The 16,078-nt window shown below is 64.3% G+C and overlaps 5 pseudogenes; all 5 read left to right on the top strand.

The window, feature by feature from the left end:
• Positions 1-746: 746 nt before the first annotated feature.
• LOC142867418 (uncharacterized) lies at positions 747-865 on the top strand (annotated as a pseudogene).
• Positions 866-4,399: 3,534 nt separating this feature from the next.
• LOC142867417 (uncharacterized) lies at positions 4,400-4,518 on the top strand (annotated as a pseudogene).
• Positions 4,519-8,056: 3,538 nt separating this feature from the next.
• On the top strand, positions 8,057-8,175 carry LOC142867352 (uncharacterized; annotated as a pseudogene).
• A 3,548-nt stretch (positions 8,176-11,723) lies between these two features.
• LOC142867351 (uncharacterized) lies at positions 11,724-11,842 on the top strand (annotated as a pseudogene).
• A 3,554-nt stretch (positions 11,843-15,396) lies between these two features.
• LOC142867350 (uncharacterized) lies at positions 15,397-15,515 on the top strand (annotated as a pseudogene).
• Positions 15,516-16,078: the final 563 nt, after the last annotated feature.

Here is a 16,078-nt window from a genome sequence, read left to right as displayed (position 1 = left end):
TATCTAATCGCCGGCTTTTAGCAAGTCCACACCCGAGGGTGGTTGGGGTCCAATCCAGCCCCGGGCCAGGCCCAGGCCCCTTGGACTGGGCCACAGGAGGACACGGAGCAGGGTCCCGGCCCCCACGGGAGCGGTGCCGGCAGTTCTCCAAGGGCTTGGGGGTTTTCCAGAGGTAGGAGATGGAGGGGACTGATTTCTTCAGCGCCCCCCAAACCACCCCGCCCCACCCCAGCCATGGGACACATCCCGAGAGACGCCCCTACACTCGCTCCCCTCCCCCATGCGCTGTGCCCCAGCCCTGGCCCTGGGGAATAGGCGGCAGCCCACCCACAGGGCGGGGGCGCAGCTGACAGGGGTTGTGCGGGAGGGCGGCCCCTGGCTGGGGTCAAAGGGTGAGCGCGCGTGCGCAGTCAGCGGCGGCGCGCTGGGGGTGGGGGCGGGTAGGTGAAGGAGGCGAGGTGAGGAGAGGAGGGGGGCTGGAAGGTCTCCACCTTGGCGGGTCCAGCCGTGGAGGCGCATCGTGTCTGTGTGTGTGTGTTTGTGTGTGTGTGTGTGTGTGTGTGTGTGTGTGTGTGTGTGTGTGTAGACAGCCCCCACCCCACCCCGCCCCGCCCCGTCCCTCACCTCAGTCCTCCGGAGTCCGCCCGACCGGGCCGGCCAACTGCACAGGCCCGGCGCGGGTCAGCGCTATCGCGGGGAAGCGCGGTGAGGCTGGCCTCTTGAGCGGGGCAGGGGCGCCCTCCGCGGTCTAGGGCCACACCACCCCGAACGCGCCCCATCTCGTCTGATCTCCGAAGCTAAGCAGCGTCGGGCCTGGTTAGTACTTGGATGGGAGACCGCCTGGGAATCCCGGGTGCCCTAGGCTTTTTTTTTTTTTTTTTTTTTTTTTTTTTGCCTGTTGCTCTGTCCCCTTGCCGGGAGCGCGGCGGGGCGGCGGTCCGGCGGATCACCCCCACCCTCAGCGCCCGCCGCGGTGCCTGCCGCCCCAGCCCGCACCGTGGGGCCTCCTCTTGTCCCAAGCCGGGACACCGCCGCCACGGGGCAGCATGCGTGCCATCTGGACTGTCCGGTCTCAGTCCAAAGGTCTGGTCTGTGGGAAACGACACGCTGGAGGAAACCTGGAGAGTCTGAGAGGGGAGGGAGTTCCGGAAGGATTCCAGGATGTCACTTTGAGCGAGTATGTGACCAGAACTCGTCCCGTTGCTTTTGGGGTTCTATGGGCTACACGTAGGAATCTCTGGTGGTGGCACTGGAGGTTGGGGGATCCGGAGTCACACCCAGACCTGCTCGACAGGCCTCCTTTTACTTTTCTTTTCGGATTCATGTTCTTAGAAAGTGTCTCTTATCTCTATGATTGCATTTTCTTTTCTCTCTCCTTTCTAGCAGATGATGGGAGTACAAGTATTGAGGTGACATGTGTTGCCCGTGCCCCCCTCCCCCCTGTCTCCTTATTTATTTCTCATTCTCTCCCAGCGTATTGTGGGGGTACCAATGTTCAGGTCGGGTGCATTGCTCTTTCCCCGCCTCCCCCCTCGGGTCAGAGCTTCAAGTGCGCCCATCCCCCAGTCGGTGCGCACCCACCCCCTCCCTAATGGATGTGTATGCCCACCCCCTCCCCACGCCCGCCCGACACCCACCCGATGAAGGTGATTCCTCGCTGTCCACTTAGGTGTCCATCCGTTCCTACCAATTTGCCGGTGAGCGCGCGCACGTGGTGCTCGTGTGTCCGTTCTTGGGACACCTGGCCTACTGGAACGGGTTCCAGCTCTGGCCAGGAGAACACGAGAGGCGCCCCCTCACCGCTGCTCCTCACAGCCGAATGGCACTCCGTGGTGTCCACGCGCCACATGTTACTAATGCACTCCTGGATGGATGGGCACTCGGGTCGCTTCCACATCTTTGCGATTGTGAATTGTGCCCTAACTGTCACCCTACCCCTTACCCAGCCCGTCTCCTCTGCCCCTGCCTGACGCGCTCCTCCCCCGCCAGGCCCGTCACTGTCCTCGGCCCCTGCCCCTGCCTGACCGGCCCCTTCCCGCCCCGGCCCGTCACCGTCACCGTCCTCTGCCCCTGCCTGACAGGCTCCTCTCCGCCCGGCCCACCACCTGGGCCACTGCCTGACTCGCTCCTCCCCGGCCAGGCCCGTCACTGTCCTGGGCCCCCGCCTGACCGGCTCCTTCCCGCCCGGCCTGTCACCGTCCTCGGCCCCTGCCTGACACGCTCCTCCCCGCCCGTCACCGTCCTCGGCCCCTGCCTGACCGGCTCCTCCGTCGCCTGGGCCTTCCAGGGGCTTGGTGTGGACGCTGCTTCCAGGAAGCCCTCCAGGAACCCGGCAGCAGGGCGGCCGCAGCAGTCTGGCGCAGGCATCGCTAAGTCGCCTGCCGGGGACGGGGACGTGCCCCGCTGTGCCGCGGGGGCCCAGCCTGGTGTCTTCCCTGAGGCCCTGGGGCTGCCGCTCCCCGCAAGGGGAGAGCCTCGGAGGTGGGGACCGCCTCCTGATGGGGACGTCCACGCAGCTCTCCACGTCGGATTCCGGGGCTCTCTGTCCTGCCTGAAGGCCCAGCTGGCCTGCGGGTCCTTAGAGTGGCAGGAACATCCTCAAACTGATATTGCGAGTCCGGGGGTTGTCTGCACTTTTGTGCTGGGCACCCCAGGGAGGCCCAGGGGCTGGCTGGACAACGCGGTCTGCTCGGGTGCTTTGGAGGAGCAACCGATGCCCTTTGGACTTTGGTAGCAGCGTCTCAGGTGTCTCTGAGCCCTGCGCCATGTCGGGGAGGAGGCGGGAGGGGCCGCGACCTGCAGTCGTGTTCCCGGGGTGGCACGGCATGTGGCTTCTTCCACAGGCTGCTTGGCCTGGGCTCCCTGCACCTGGGCCTTTGGGGGACTGGCCCTGTGCTTGCCAACGCTTCCTGCAGGGACCCGGAGCTGGGAGGTGGCATCTCCCAGCCCTGGGCCGGGCAGAGCCCCAGCGGGCCATGCCCACAACCTCTCTCAGCACGGGTCCCCCAGAAGGCTCCTTTGGGACCAGGATTCTCCTGCGGGTGACTTCTTAAAGTCTGGCCCCTGGATGGAGGGGCACCGGGAGCAGAGGAGCCGGAAGCGGAAGGGGGTGCCCATGCGAGGGGACATTTTCAGGCCAAGTACCAGCTTCAGCCTGATCCTCCTGGGAACCCCGGGGTGTACGTCACACCTCCTGGTTGTCCCGCTCTGAGACAAGGAGCCGGGCTTCGCATTCCCACAGCAGCCAGTCGTGGGCTGAGGACACCTGGGGCCTTGGGAACTCCCTGGCTTCTCTTTGGATTACCATTTGGAGCTGCTTGGGAATCGTGCCGCCACACACACCCGAGTGCAGGTGTCTTCTGCACAGACTGCGGGCCTCGCGCTTCTGAATGCCACTGGCTCGCCACCCACCCACGGGTGAACCTGGTCAGGGTGCTTTCTCTAAGGAGCCGACTCTGATCCGGGCGGGCTACCGGTGTCTCTGTTTGCTCGTTTCTTTCTTCCATTTCGGGAAAGTCTGCCTTACTGGGTGTGGAAATCTCCTATGCCTTTCCTCGCCTATTCTGTCAGCTTTAAAATTCTCTTTCAGTTGCCACCCTCACAGATGGATTAGGAAACTCTTTCCGGTGCACTCATTAGTGAAATGACCTCAAGGAAGCTCGAATCCAATATCTAATCGCCGGCTTTTAGCAAGTCCACACCCGAGGGTGGTTGGGGTCCAATCCAGCCCCGGGCCAGGCCCAGGCCCCTTGGACTGGGCCACAGGAGGACACGGAGCAGGGTCCCGGCCCCCACGGGAGCGGTGCCGGCAGTTCTCCAAGGGCTTGGGGGTTTTCCAGAGGTAGGAGATGGAGGGGACTGATTTCTTCAGCGCCCCCCAAACCACCCCGCCCCACCCCAGCCATGGGACACATCCCGAGAGACGCCCCTACACTCGCTCCCCTCCCCCATGCGCTGTGCCCCAGCCCTGGCCCTGGGGAATAGGCGGCAGCCCACCCACAGGGCGGGGGCGCAGCTGACAGGGGTTGTGCGGGAGGGCGGCCCCTGGCTGGGGTCAAAGGGTGAGCGCGCGTGCGCAGTCAGCGGCGGCGCGCTGGGGGTGGGGGCGGGTAGGTGAAGGAGGCGAGGTGAGGAGAGGAGGGGGGCTGGAAGGTCTCCACCTTGGCGGGTCCAGCCGTGGAGGCGCATCGTGTCTGTGTGTGTGTGTTTGTGTGTGTGTGTGTGTGTGTGTGTGTGTAGACAGCCCCCACCCCACCCCGCCCCGCCCCGTCCCTCACCTCAGTCCTCCGGAGTCCGCCCGACCGGGCCGGCCAACTGCACAGGCCCGGCGCGGGTCAGCGCTATCGCGGGGAAGCGCGGTGAGGCTGGCCTCTTGAGCGGGGCAGGGGCGCCCTCCGCGGTCTAGGGCCACACCACCCCGAACGCGCCCCATCTCGTCTGATCTCCGAAGCTAAGCAGCGTCGGGCCTGGTTAGTACTTGGATGGGAGACCGCCTGGGAATCCCGGGTGCCCTAGGCTTTTTTTTTTTTTTTGCCTGTTGCTCTGTCCCCTTGCCGGGAGCGCGGCGGGGCGGCGGTCCGGCGGATCACCCCCACCCTCAGCGCCCGCCGCGGTGCCTGCCGCCCCAGCCCGCACCGTGGGGCCTCCTCTTGTCCCAAGCCGGGACACCGCCGCCACGGGGCAGCATGCGTGCCATCTGGACTGTCCGGTCTCAGTCCAAAGGTCTGGTCTGTGGGAAACGACACGCTGGAGGAAACCTGGAGAGTCTGAGAGGGGAGGGAGTTCCGGAAGGATTCCAGGATGTCACTTTGAGCGAGTATGTGACCAGAACTCGTCCCGTTGCTTTTGGGGTTCTATGGGCTACACGTAGGAATCTCTGGTGGTGGCACTGGAGGTTGGGGGATCCGGAGTCACACCCAGACCTGCTCGACAGGCCTCCTTTTACTTTTCTTTTCGGATTCATGTTCTTAGAAAGTGTCTCTTATCTCTATGATTGCATTTTCTTTTCTCTCTCCTTTCTAGCAGATGATGGGAGTACAAGTATTGAGGTGACATGTGTTGCCCGTGCCCCCCTCCCCCCTGTCTCCTTATTTATTTCTCATTCTCTCCCAGCGTATTGTGGGGGTACCAATGTTCAGGTCGGGTGCATTGCTCTTTCCCCGCCTCCCCCCTCGGGTCAGAGCTTCAAGTGCGCCCATCCCCCAGTCGGTGCGCACCCACCCCCTCCCTAATGGATGTGTATGCCCACCCCCTCCCCACGCCCGCCCGACACCCACCCGATGAAGGTGATTCCTCGCTGTCCACTTAGGTGTCCATCCGTTCCTACCAATTTGCCGGTGAGCGCGCGCACGTGGTGCTCGTGTGTCCGTTCTTGGGACACCTGGCCTACTGGAACGGGTTCCAGCTCTGGCCAGGAGAACACGAGAGGCGCCCCCTCACCGCTGCTCCTCACAGCCGAATGGCACTCCGTGGTGTCCACGCGCCACATGTTACTAATGCACTCCTGGATGGATGGGCACTCGGGTCGCTTCCACATCTTTGCGATTGTGAATTGTGCCCTAACTGTCACCCTACCCCTTACCCAGCCCGTCTCCTCTGCCCCTGCCTGACGCGCTCCTCCCCCGCCAGGCCCGTCACTGTCCTCGGCCCCTGCCCCTGCCTGACCGGCCCCTTCCCGCCCCGGCCCGTCACCGTCACCGTCCTCTGCCCCTGCCTGACAGGCTCCTCTCCGCCCGGCCCACCACCTGGGCCACTGCCTGACTCGCTCCTCCCCGGCCAGGCCCGTCACTGTCCTGGGCCCCCGCCTGACCGGCTCCTTCCCGCCCGGCCTGTCACCGTCCTCGGCCCCTGCCTGACACGCTCCTCCCCGCCCGTCACCGTCCTCGGCCCCTGCCTGACCGGCTCCTCCGTCGCCTGGGCCTTCCAGGGGCTTGGTGTGGACGCTGCTTCCAGGAAGCCCTCCAGGAACCCGGCAGCAGGGCGGCCGCAGCAGTCTGGCGCAGGCATCGCTAAGTCGCCTGCCGGGGACGGGGACGTGCCCCGCTGTGCCGCGGGGGCCCAGCCTGGTGTCTTCCCTGAGGCCCTGGGGCTGCCGCTCCCCGCAAGGGGAGAGCCTCGGAGGTGGGGACCGCCTCCTGATGGGGACGTCCACGCAGCTCTCCACGTCGGATTCCGGGGCTCTCTGTCCTGCCTGAAGGCCCAGCTGGCCTGCGGGTCCTTAGAGTGGCAGGAACATCCTCAAACTGATATTGCGAGTCCGGGGGTTGTCTGCACTTTTGTGCTGGGCACCCCAGGGAGGCCCAGGGGCTGGCTGGACAACGCGGTCTGCTCGGGTGCTTTGGAGGAGCAACCGATGCCCTTTGGACTTTGGTAGCAGCGTCTCAGGTGTCTCTGAGCCCTGCGCCATGTCGGGGAGGAGGCGGGAGGGGCCGCGACCTGCAGTCGTGTTCCCGGGGTGGCACGGCATGTGGCTTCTTCCACAGGCTGCTTGGCCTGGGCTCCCTGCACCTGGGCCTTTGGGGGACTGGCCCTGTGCTTGCCAACGCTTCCTGCAGGGACCCGGAGCTGGGAGGTGGCATCTCCCAGCCCTGGGCCGGGCAGAGCCCCAGCGGGCCATGCCCACAACCTCTCTCAGCACGGGTCCCCCAGAAGGCTCCTTTGGGACCAGGATTCTCCTGCGGGTGACTTCTTAAAGTCTGGCCCCTGGATGGAGGGGCACCGGGAGCAGAGGAGCCGGAAGCGGAAGGGGGTGCCCATGCGAGGGGACATTTTCAGGCCAAGTACCAGCTTCAGCCTGATCCTCCTGGGAACCCCGGGGTGTACGTCACACCTCCTGGTTGTCCCGCTCTGAGACAAGGAGCCGGGCTTCGCATTCCCACAGCAGCCAGTCGTGGGCTGAGGACACCTGGGGCCTTGGGAACTCCCTGGCTTCTCTTTGGATTACCATTTGGAGCTGCTTGGGAATCGTGCCGCCACACACACCCGAGTGCAGGTGTCTTCTGCACAGACTGCGGGCCTCGCGCTTCTGAATGCCACTGGCTCGCCACCCACCCACGGGTGAACCTGGTCAGGGTGCTTTCTCTAAGGAGCCGACTCTGATCCGGGCGGGCTACCGGTGTCTCTGTTTGCTCGTTTCTTTCTTCCATTTCGGGAAAGTCTGCCTTACTGGGTGTGGAAATCTCCTATGCCTTTCCTCGCCTATTCTGTCAGCTTTAAAATTCTCTTTCAGTTGCCACCCTCACAGATGGATTAGGAAACTCTTTCCGGTGCACTCATTAGTGAAATGACCTCAAGGAAGCTCGAATCCAATATCTAATCGCCGGCTTTTAGCAAGTCCACACCCGAGGGTGGTTGGGGTCCAATCCAGCCCCGGGCCAGGCCCAGGCCCCTTGGACTGGGCCACAGGAGGACACGGAGCAGGGTCCCGGCCCCCACGGGAGCGGTGCCGGCAGTTCTCCAAGGGCTTGGGGGTTTTCCAGAGGTAGGAGATGGAGGGGACTGATTTCTTCAGCGCCCCCCAAACCACCCCGCCCCACCCCAGCCATGGGACACATCCCGAGAGACGCCCCTACACTCGCTCCCCTCCCCCATGCGCTGTGCCCCAGCCCTGGCCCTGGGGAATAGGCGGCAGCCCACCCACAGGGCGGGGGCGCAGCTGACAGGGGTTGTGCGGGAGGGCGGCCCCTGGCTGGGGTCAAAGGGTGAGCGCGCGTGCGCAGTCAGCGGCGGCGCGCTGGGGGTGGGGGCGGGTAGGTGAAGGAGGCGAGGTGAGGAGAGGAGGGGGGCTGGAAGGTCTCCACCTTGGCGGGTCCAGCCGTGGAGGCGCATCGTGTCTGTGTGTGTGTGTTTGTGTGTGTGTGTGTGTGTGTGTGTGTGTGTGTGTGTGTGTGTGTGTAGACAGCCCCCACCCCACCCCGCCCCGCCCCGTCCCTCACCTCAGTCCTCCGGAGTCCGCCCGACCGGGCCGGCCAACTGCACAGGCCCGGCGCGGGTCAGCGCTATCGCGGGGAAGCGCGGTGAGGCTGGCCTCTTGAGCGGGGCAGGGGCGCCCTCCGCGGTCTAGGGCCACACCACCCCGAACGCGCCCCATCTCGTCTGATCTCCGAAGCTAAGCAGCGTCGGGCCTGGTTAGTACTTGGATGGGAGACCGCCTGGGAATCCCGGGTGTCCTAGGCTTTTTTTTTTTTTTTTTTTTTTTTTTTTTGCCTGTTGCTCTGTCCCCTTGCCGGGAGCGCGGCGGGGCGGCGGTCCGGCGGATCACCCCCACCCTCAGCGCCCGCCGCGGTGCCTGCCGCCCCAGCCCGCACCGTGGGGCCTCCTCTTGTCCCAAGCCGGGACACCGCCGCCACGGGGCAGCATGCGTGCCATCTGGACTGTCCGGTCTCAGTCCAAAGGTCTGGTCTGTGGGAAACGACACGCTGGAGGAAACCTGGAGAGTCTGAGAGGGGAGGGAGTTCCGGAAGGATTCCAGGATGTCACTTTGAGCGAGTATGTGACCAGAACTCGTCCCGTTGCTTTTGGGGTTCTATGGGCTACACGTAGGAATCTCTGGTGGTGGCACTGGAGGTTGGGGGATCCGGAGTCACACCCAGACCTGCTCGACAGGCCTCCTTTTACTTTTCTTTTCGGATTCATGTTCTTAGAAAGTGTCTCTTATCTCTATGATTGCATTTTCTTTTCTCTCTCCTTTCTAGCAGATGATGGGAGTACAAGTATTGAGGTGACATGTGTTGCCCGTGCCCCCCTCCCCCCTGTCTCCTTATTTATTTCTCATTCTCTCCCAGCGTATTGTGGGGGTACCAATGTTCAGGTCGGGTGCATTGCTCTTTCCCCGCCTCCCCCCTCGGGTCAGAGCTTCAAGTGCGCCCATCCCCCAGTCGGTGCGCACCCACCCCCTCCCTAATGGATGTGTATGCCCACCCCCTCCCCACGCCCGCCCGACACCCACCCGATGAAGGTGATTCCTCGCTGTCCACTTAGGTGTCCATCCGTTCCTACCAATTTGCCGGTGAGCGCGCGCACGTGGTGCTCGTGTGTCCGTTCTTGGGACACCTGGCCTACTGGAACGGGTTCCAGCTCTGGCCAGGAGAACACGAGAGGCGCCCCCTCACCGCTGCTCCTCACAGCCGAATGGCACTCCGTGGTGTCCACGCGCCACATGTTACTAATGCACTCCTGGATGGATGGGCACTCGGGTCGCTTCCACATCTTTGCGATTGTGAATTGTGCCCTAACTGTCACCCTACCCCTTACCCAGCCCGTCTCCTCTGCCCCTGCCTGACGCGCTCCTCCCCCGCCAGGCCCGTCACTGTCCTCGGCCCCTGCCCCTGCCTGACCGGCCCCTTCCCGCCCCGGCCCGTCACCGTCACCGTCCTCTGCCCCTGCCTGACAGGCTCCTCTCCGCCCGGCCCACCACCTGGGCCACTGCCTGACTCGCTCCTCCCCGGCCAGGCCCGTCACTGTCCTGGGCCCCCGCCTGACCGGCTCCTTCCCGCCCGGCCTGTCACCGTCCTCGGCCCCTGCCTGACACGCTCCTCCCCGCCCGTCACCGTCCTCGGCCCCTGCCTGACCGGCTCCTCCGTCGCCTGGGCCTTCCAGGGGCTTGGTGTGGACGCTGCTTCCAGGAAGCCCTCCAGGAACCCGGCAGCAGGGCGGCCGCAGCAGTCTGGCGCAGGCATCGCTAAGTCGCCTGCCGGGGACGGGGACGTGCCCCGCTGTGCCGCGGGGGCCCAGCCTGGTGTCTTCCCTGAGGCCCTGGGGCTGCCGCTCCCCGCAAGGGGAGAGCCTCGGAGGTGGGGACCGCCTCCTGATGGGGACGTCCACGCAGCTCTCCACGTCGGATTCCGGGGCTCTCTGTCCTGCCTGAAGGCCCAGCTGGCCTGCGGGTCCTTAGAGTGGCAGGAACATCCTCAAACTGATATTGCGAGTCCGGGGGTTGTCTGCACTTTTGTGCTGGGCACCCCAGGGAGGCCCAGGGGCTGGCTGGACAACGCGGTCTGCTCGGGTGCTTTGGAGGAGCAACCGATGCCCTTTGGACTTTGGTAGCAGCGTCTCAGGTGTCTCTGAGCCCTGCGCCATGTCGGGGAGGAGGCGGGAGGGGCCGCGACCTGCAGTCGTGTTCCCGGGGTGGCACGGCATGTGGCTTCTTCCACAGGCTGCTTGGCCTGGGCTCCCTGCACCTGGGCCTTTGGGGGACTGGCCCTGTGCTTGCCAACGCTTCCTGCAGGGACCCGGAGCTGGGAGGTGGCATCTCCCAGCCCTGGGCCGGGCAGAGCCCCAGCGGGCCATGCCCACAACCTCTCTCAGCACGGGTCCCCCAGAAGGCTCCTTTGGGACCAGGATTCTCCTGCGGGTGACTTCTTAAAGTCTGGCCCCTGGATGGAGGGGCACCGGGAGCAGAGGAGCCGGAAGCGGAAGGGGGTGCCCATGCGAGGGGACATTTTCAGGCCAAGTACCAGCTTCAGCCTGATCCTCCTGGGAACCCCGGGGTGTACGTCACACCTCCTGGTTGTCCCGCTCTGAGACAAGGAGCCGGGCTTCGCATTCCCACAGCAGCCAGTCGTGGGCTGAGGACACCTGGGGCCTTGGGAACTCCCTGGCTTCTCTTTGGATTACCATTTGGAGCTGCTTGGGAATCGTGCCGCCACACACACCCGAGTGCAGGTGTCTTCTGCACAGACTGCGGGCCTCGCGCTTCTGAATGCCACTGGCTCGCCACCCACCCACGGGTGAACCTGGTCAGGGTGCTTTCTCTAAGGAGCCGACTCTGATCCGGGCGGGCTACCGGTGTCTCTGTTTGCTCGTTTCTTTCTTCCATTTCGGGAAAGTCTGCCTTACTGGGTGTGGAAATCTCCTATGCCTTTCCTCGCCTATTCTGTCAGCTTTAAAATTCTCTTTCAGTTGCCACCCTCACAGATGGATTAGGAAACTCTTTCCGGTGCACTCATTAGTGAAATGACCTCAAGGAAGCTCGAATCCAATATCTAATCGCCGGCTTTTAGCAAGTCCACACCCGAGGGTGGTTGGGGTCCAATCCAGCCCCGGGCCAGGCCCAGGCCCCTTGGACTGGGCCACAGGAGGACACGGAGCAGGGTCCCGGCCCCCACGGGAGCGGTGCCGGCAGTTCTCCAAGGGCTTGGGGGTTTTCCAGAGGTAGGAGATGGAGGGGACTGATTTCTTCAGCGCCCCCCAAACCACCCCGCCCCACCCCAGCCATGGGACACATCCCGAGAGACGCCCCTACACTCGCTCCCCTCCCCCATGCGCTGTGCCCCAGCCCTGGCCCTGGGGAATAGGCGGCAGCCCACCCACAGGGCGGGGGCGCAGCTGACAGGGGTTGTGCGGGAGGGCGGCCCCTGGCTGGGGTCAAAGGGTGAGCGCGCGTGCGCAGTCAGCGGCGGCGCGCTGGGGGTGGGGGCGGGTAGGTGAAGGAGGCGAGGTGAGGAGAGGAGGGGGGCTGGAAGGTCTCCACCTTGGCGGGTCCAGCCGTGGAGGCGCATCGTGTCTGTGTGTGTGTGTTTGTGTGTGTGTGTGTGTGTGTGTGTGTGTGTGTGTGTGTGTGTAGACAGCCCCCACCCCACCCCGCCCCGCCCCGTCCCTCACCTCAGTCCTCCGGAGTCCGCCCGACCGGGCCGGCCAACTGCACAGGCCCGGCGCGGGTCAGCGCTATCGCGGGGAAGCGCGGTGAGGCTGGCCTCTTGAGCGGGGCAGGGGCGCCCTCCGCGGTCTAGGGCCACACCACCCCGAACGCGCCCCATCTCGTCTGATCTCCGAAGCTAAGCAGCGTCGGGCCTGGTTAGTACTTGGATGGGAGACCGCCTGGGAATCCCGGGTGTCCTAGGCTTTTTTTTTTTTTTTTTTTTTTTTTTTTTGCCTGTTGCTCTGTCCCCTTGCCGGGAGCGCGGCGGGGCGGCGGTCCGGCGGATCACCCCCACCCTCAGCGCCCGCCGCGGTGCCTGCCGCCCCAGCCCGCACCGTGGGGCCTCCTCTTGTCCCAAGCCGGGACACCGCCGCCACGGGGCAGCATGCGTGCCATCTGGACTGTCCGGTCTCAGTCCAAAGGTCTGGTCTGTGGGAAACGACACGCTGGAGGAAACCTGGAGAGTCTGAGAGGGGAGGGAGTTCCGGAAGGATTCCAGGATGTCACTTTGAGCGAGTATGTGACCAGAACTCGTCCCGTTGCTTTTGGGGTTCTATGGGCTACACGTAGGAATCTCTGGTGGTGGCACTGGAGGTTGGGGGATCCGGAGTCACACCCAGACCTGCTCGACAGGCCTCCTTTTACTTTTCTTTTCGGATTCATGTTCTTAGAAAGTGTCTCTTATCTCTATGATTGCATTTTCTTTTCTCTCTCCTTTCTAGCAGATGATGGGAGTACAAGTATTGAGGTGACATGTGTTGCCCGTGCCCCCCTCCCCCCTGTCTCCTTATTTATTTCTCATTCTCTCCCAGCGTATTGTGGGGGTACCAATGTTCAGGTCGGGTGCATTGCTCTTTCCCCGCCTCCCCCCTCGGGTCAGAGCTTCAAGTGCGCCCATCCCCCAGTCGGTGCGCACCCACCCCCTCCCTAATGGATGTGTATGCCCACCCCCTCCCCACGCCCGCCCGACACCCACCCGATGAAGGTGATTCCTCGCTGTCCACTTAGGTGTCCATCCGTTCCTACCAATTTGCCGGTGAGCGCGCGCACGTGGTGCTCGTGTGTCCGTTCTTGGGACACCTGGCCTACTGGAACGGGTTCCAGCTCTGGCCAGGAGAACACGAGAGGCGCCCCCTCACCGCTGCTCCTCACAGCCGAATGGCACTCCGTGGTGTCCACGCGCCACATGTTACTAATGCACTCCTGGATGGATGGGCACTCGGGTCGCTTCCACATCTTTGCGATTGTGAATTGTGCCCTAACTGTCACCCTACCCCTTACCCAGCCCGTCTCCTCTGCCCCTGCCTGACGCGCTCCTCCCCCGCCAGGCCCGTCACTGTCCTCGGCCCCTGCCCCTGCCTGACCGGCCCCTTCCCGCCCCGGCCCGTCACCGTCACCGTCCTCTGCCCCTGCCTGACAGGCTCCTCTCCGCCCGGCCCACCACCTGGGCCACTGCCTGACTCGCTCCTCCCCGGCCAGGCCCGTCACTGTCCTGGGCCCCCGCCTGACCGGCTCCTTCCCGCCCGGCCTGTCACCGTCCTCGGCCCCTGCCTGACACGCTCCTCCCCGCCCGTCACCGTCCTCGGCCCCTGCCTGACCGGCTCCTCCGTCGCCTGGGCCTTCCAGGGGCTTGGTGTGGACGCTGCTTCCAGGAAGCCCTCCAGGAACCCGGCAGCAGGGCGGCCGCAGCAGTCTGGCGCAGGCATCGCTAAGTCGCCTGCCGGGGACGGGGACGTGCCCCGCTGTGCCGCGGGGGCCCAGCCTGGTGTCTTCCCTGAGGCCCTGGGGCTGCCGCTCCCCGCAAGGGGAGAGCCTCGGAGGTGGGGACCGCCTCCTGATGGGGACGTCCACGCAGCTCTCCACGTCGGATTCCGGGGCTCTCTGTCCTGCCTGAAGGCCCAGCTGGCCTGCGGGTCCTTAGAGTGGCAGGAACATCCTCAAACTGATATTGCGAGTCCGGGGGTTGTCTGCACTTTTGTGCTGGGCACCCCAGGGAGGCCCAGGGGCTGGCTGGACAACGCGGTCTGCTCGGGTGCTTTGGAGGAGCAACCGATGCCCTTTGGACTTTGGTAGCAGCGTCTCAGGTGTCTCTGAGCCCTGCGCCATGTCGGGGAGGAGGCGGGAGGGGCCGCGACCTGCAGTCGTGTTCCCGGGGTGGCACGGCATGTGGCTTCTTCCACAGGCTGCTTGGCCTGGGCTCCCTGCACCTGGGCCTTTGGGGGACTGGCCCTGTGCTTGCCAACGCTTCCTGCAGGGACCCGGAGCTGGGAGGTGGCATCTCCCAGCCCTGGGCCGGGCAGAGCCCCAGCGGGCCATGCCCACAACCTCTCTCAGCACGGGTCCCCCAGAAGGCTCCTTTGGGACCAGGATTCTCCTGCGGGTGACTTCTTAAAGTCTGGCCCCTGGATGGAGGGGCACCGGGAGCAGAGGAGCCGGAAGCGGAAGGGGGTGCCCATGCGAGGGGACATTTTCAGGCCAAGTACCAGCTTCAGCCTGATCCTCCTGGGAACCCCGGGGTGTACGTCACACCTCCTGGTTGTCCCGCTCTGAGACAAGGAGCCGGGCTTCGCATTCCCACAGCAGCCAGTCGTGGGCTGAGGACACCTGGGGCCTTGGGAACTCCCTGGCTTCTCTTTGGATTACCATTTGGAGCTGCTTGGGAATCGTGCCGCCACACACACCCGAGTGCAGGTGTCTTCTGCACAGACTGCGGGCCTCGCGCTTCTGAATGCCACTGGCTCGCCACCCACCCACGGGTGAACCTGGTCAGGGTGCTTTCTCTAAGGAGCCGACTCTGATCCGGGCGGGCTACCGGTGTCTCTGTTTGCTCGTTTCTTTCTTCCATTTCGGGAAAGTCTGCCTTACTGGGTGTGGAAATCTCCTATGCCTTTCCTCGCCTATTCTGTCAGCTTTAAAATTCTCTTTCAGTTGCCACCCTCACAGATGGATTAGGAAACTCTTTCCGGTGCACTCATTAGTGAAATGACCTCAAGGAAGCTGGAATCCAATATCTAATCGCCGGCTTTTAGCAAGTCCACACCCGAGGGTGGTTGGGGTCCAATCCAGCCCCGGGCCAGGCCCAGGCCCCTTGGACTGGGCCACAGGAGGACACGGAGCAGGGTCCCGGCCCCCACGGGAGCGGTGCCGGCAGTTCTCCAAGGGCTTGGGGGTTTTCCAGAGGTAGGAGATGGAGGGGACTGATTTCTTCAGCGCCCCCCAAACCACCCCGCCCCACCCCAGCCATGGGACACATCCCGAGAGACGCCCCTACACTCGCTCCCCTCCCCCATGCGCTGTGCCCCAGCCCTGGCCCTGGGGAATAGGCGGCAGCCCACCCACAGGGCGGGGGCGCAGCTGACAGGGGTTGTGCGGGAGGGCGGCCCCTGGCTGGGGTCAAAGGGTGAGCGCGCGTGCGCAGTCAGCGGCGGCGCGCTGGGGGTGGGGGCGGGTAGGTGAAGGAGGCGAGGTGAGGAGAGGAGGGGGGCTGGAAGGTCTCCACCTTGGCGGGTCCAGCCGTGGAGGCGCATCGTGTCTGTGTGTGTGTGTTTGTGTGTGTGTGTGTGTGTGTGTGTGTGTGTGTGTGTGTGTGTGTGTGTAGACAGCCCCCACCCCACCCCGCCCCGCCCCGTCCCTCACCTCAGTCCTCCGGAGTCCGCCCGACCGGGCCGGCCAACTGCACAGGCCCGGCGCGGGTCAGCGCTATCGCGGGGAAGCGCGGTGAGGCTGGCCTCTTGAGCGGGGCAGGGGCGCCCTCCGCGGTCTAGGGCCACACCACCCCGAACGCGCCCCATCTCGTCTGATCTCCGAAGCTAAGCAGCGTCGGGCCTGGTTAGTACTTGGATGGGAGACCGCCTGGGAATCCCGGGTGTCCTAGGCTTTTTTTTTTTTTTTTTTTTTTTTTTTTTGCCTGTTGCTCTGTCCCCTTGCCGGGAGCGCGGCGGGGCGGCGGTCCGGCGGATCACCCCCACCCTCAGCGCCCGCCGCGGTGCCTGCCGCCCCAGCCCGCACCGTGGGGCCTCCTCTTGTCCCAAGCCGGGACACCGCCGCCACGGGGCAGCATGCGTGCCATCTGGACTGTCCGGTCTCAGTCCAAAGGTCTGGTCTGTGGGAAACGACACGCTGGAGGAAACCTGGAGAGTCTGAGAGGGGAGGGAGTTCCGGAAGGATTCCAGGATGTCACTTTGAGCGAGTATGTGACCAGAACTCGTCCCGTTGCTTTTGGGGTTCTATGGGCTACACGTAGGAATCTCTGGTGGTGGCACTGGAGGTTGGGGGATCCGGAGTCACACCCAGACCTGCTCGACAGGCCTCCTTTTACTTTTCTTTTCGGATTCATGTTCTTAGAAAGTGTCTCTTATCTCTATGATTGCATTTTCTTTTCTCTCTCCTTTCTAGCAGATGATGGGAGTACAAGTATTGAGGTGACATGTGTTGCCCGTG

Source organism: Microcebus murinus, unplaced genomic scaffold, assembly GCF_040939455.1.
Source record: "Microcebus murinus isolate Inina unplaced genomic scaffold, M.murinus_Inina_mat1.0 scaf015_hap2_Mmur4.0, whole genome shotgun sequence".
In the NCBI taxonomy this organism is placed as follows: domain Eukaryota; kingdom Metazoa; phylum Chordata; class Mammalia; order Primates; family Cheirogaleidae; genus Microcebus; species Microcebus murinus.
Note: the sequence above shows the minus strand (reverse complement) of the source record. Positions and strands in the feature narration are given on the sequence as shown.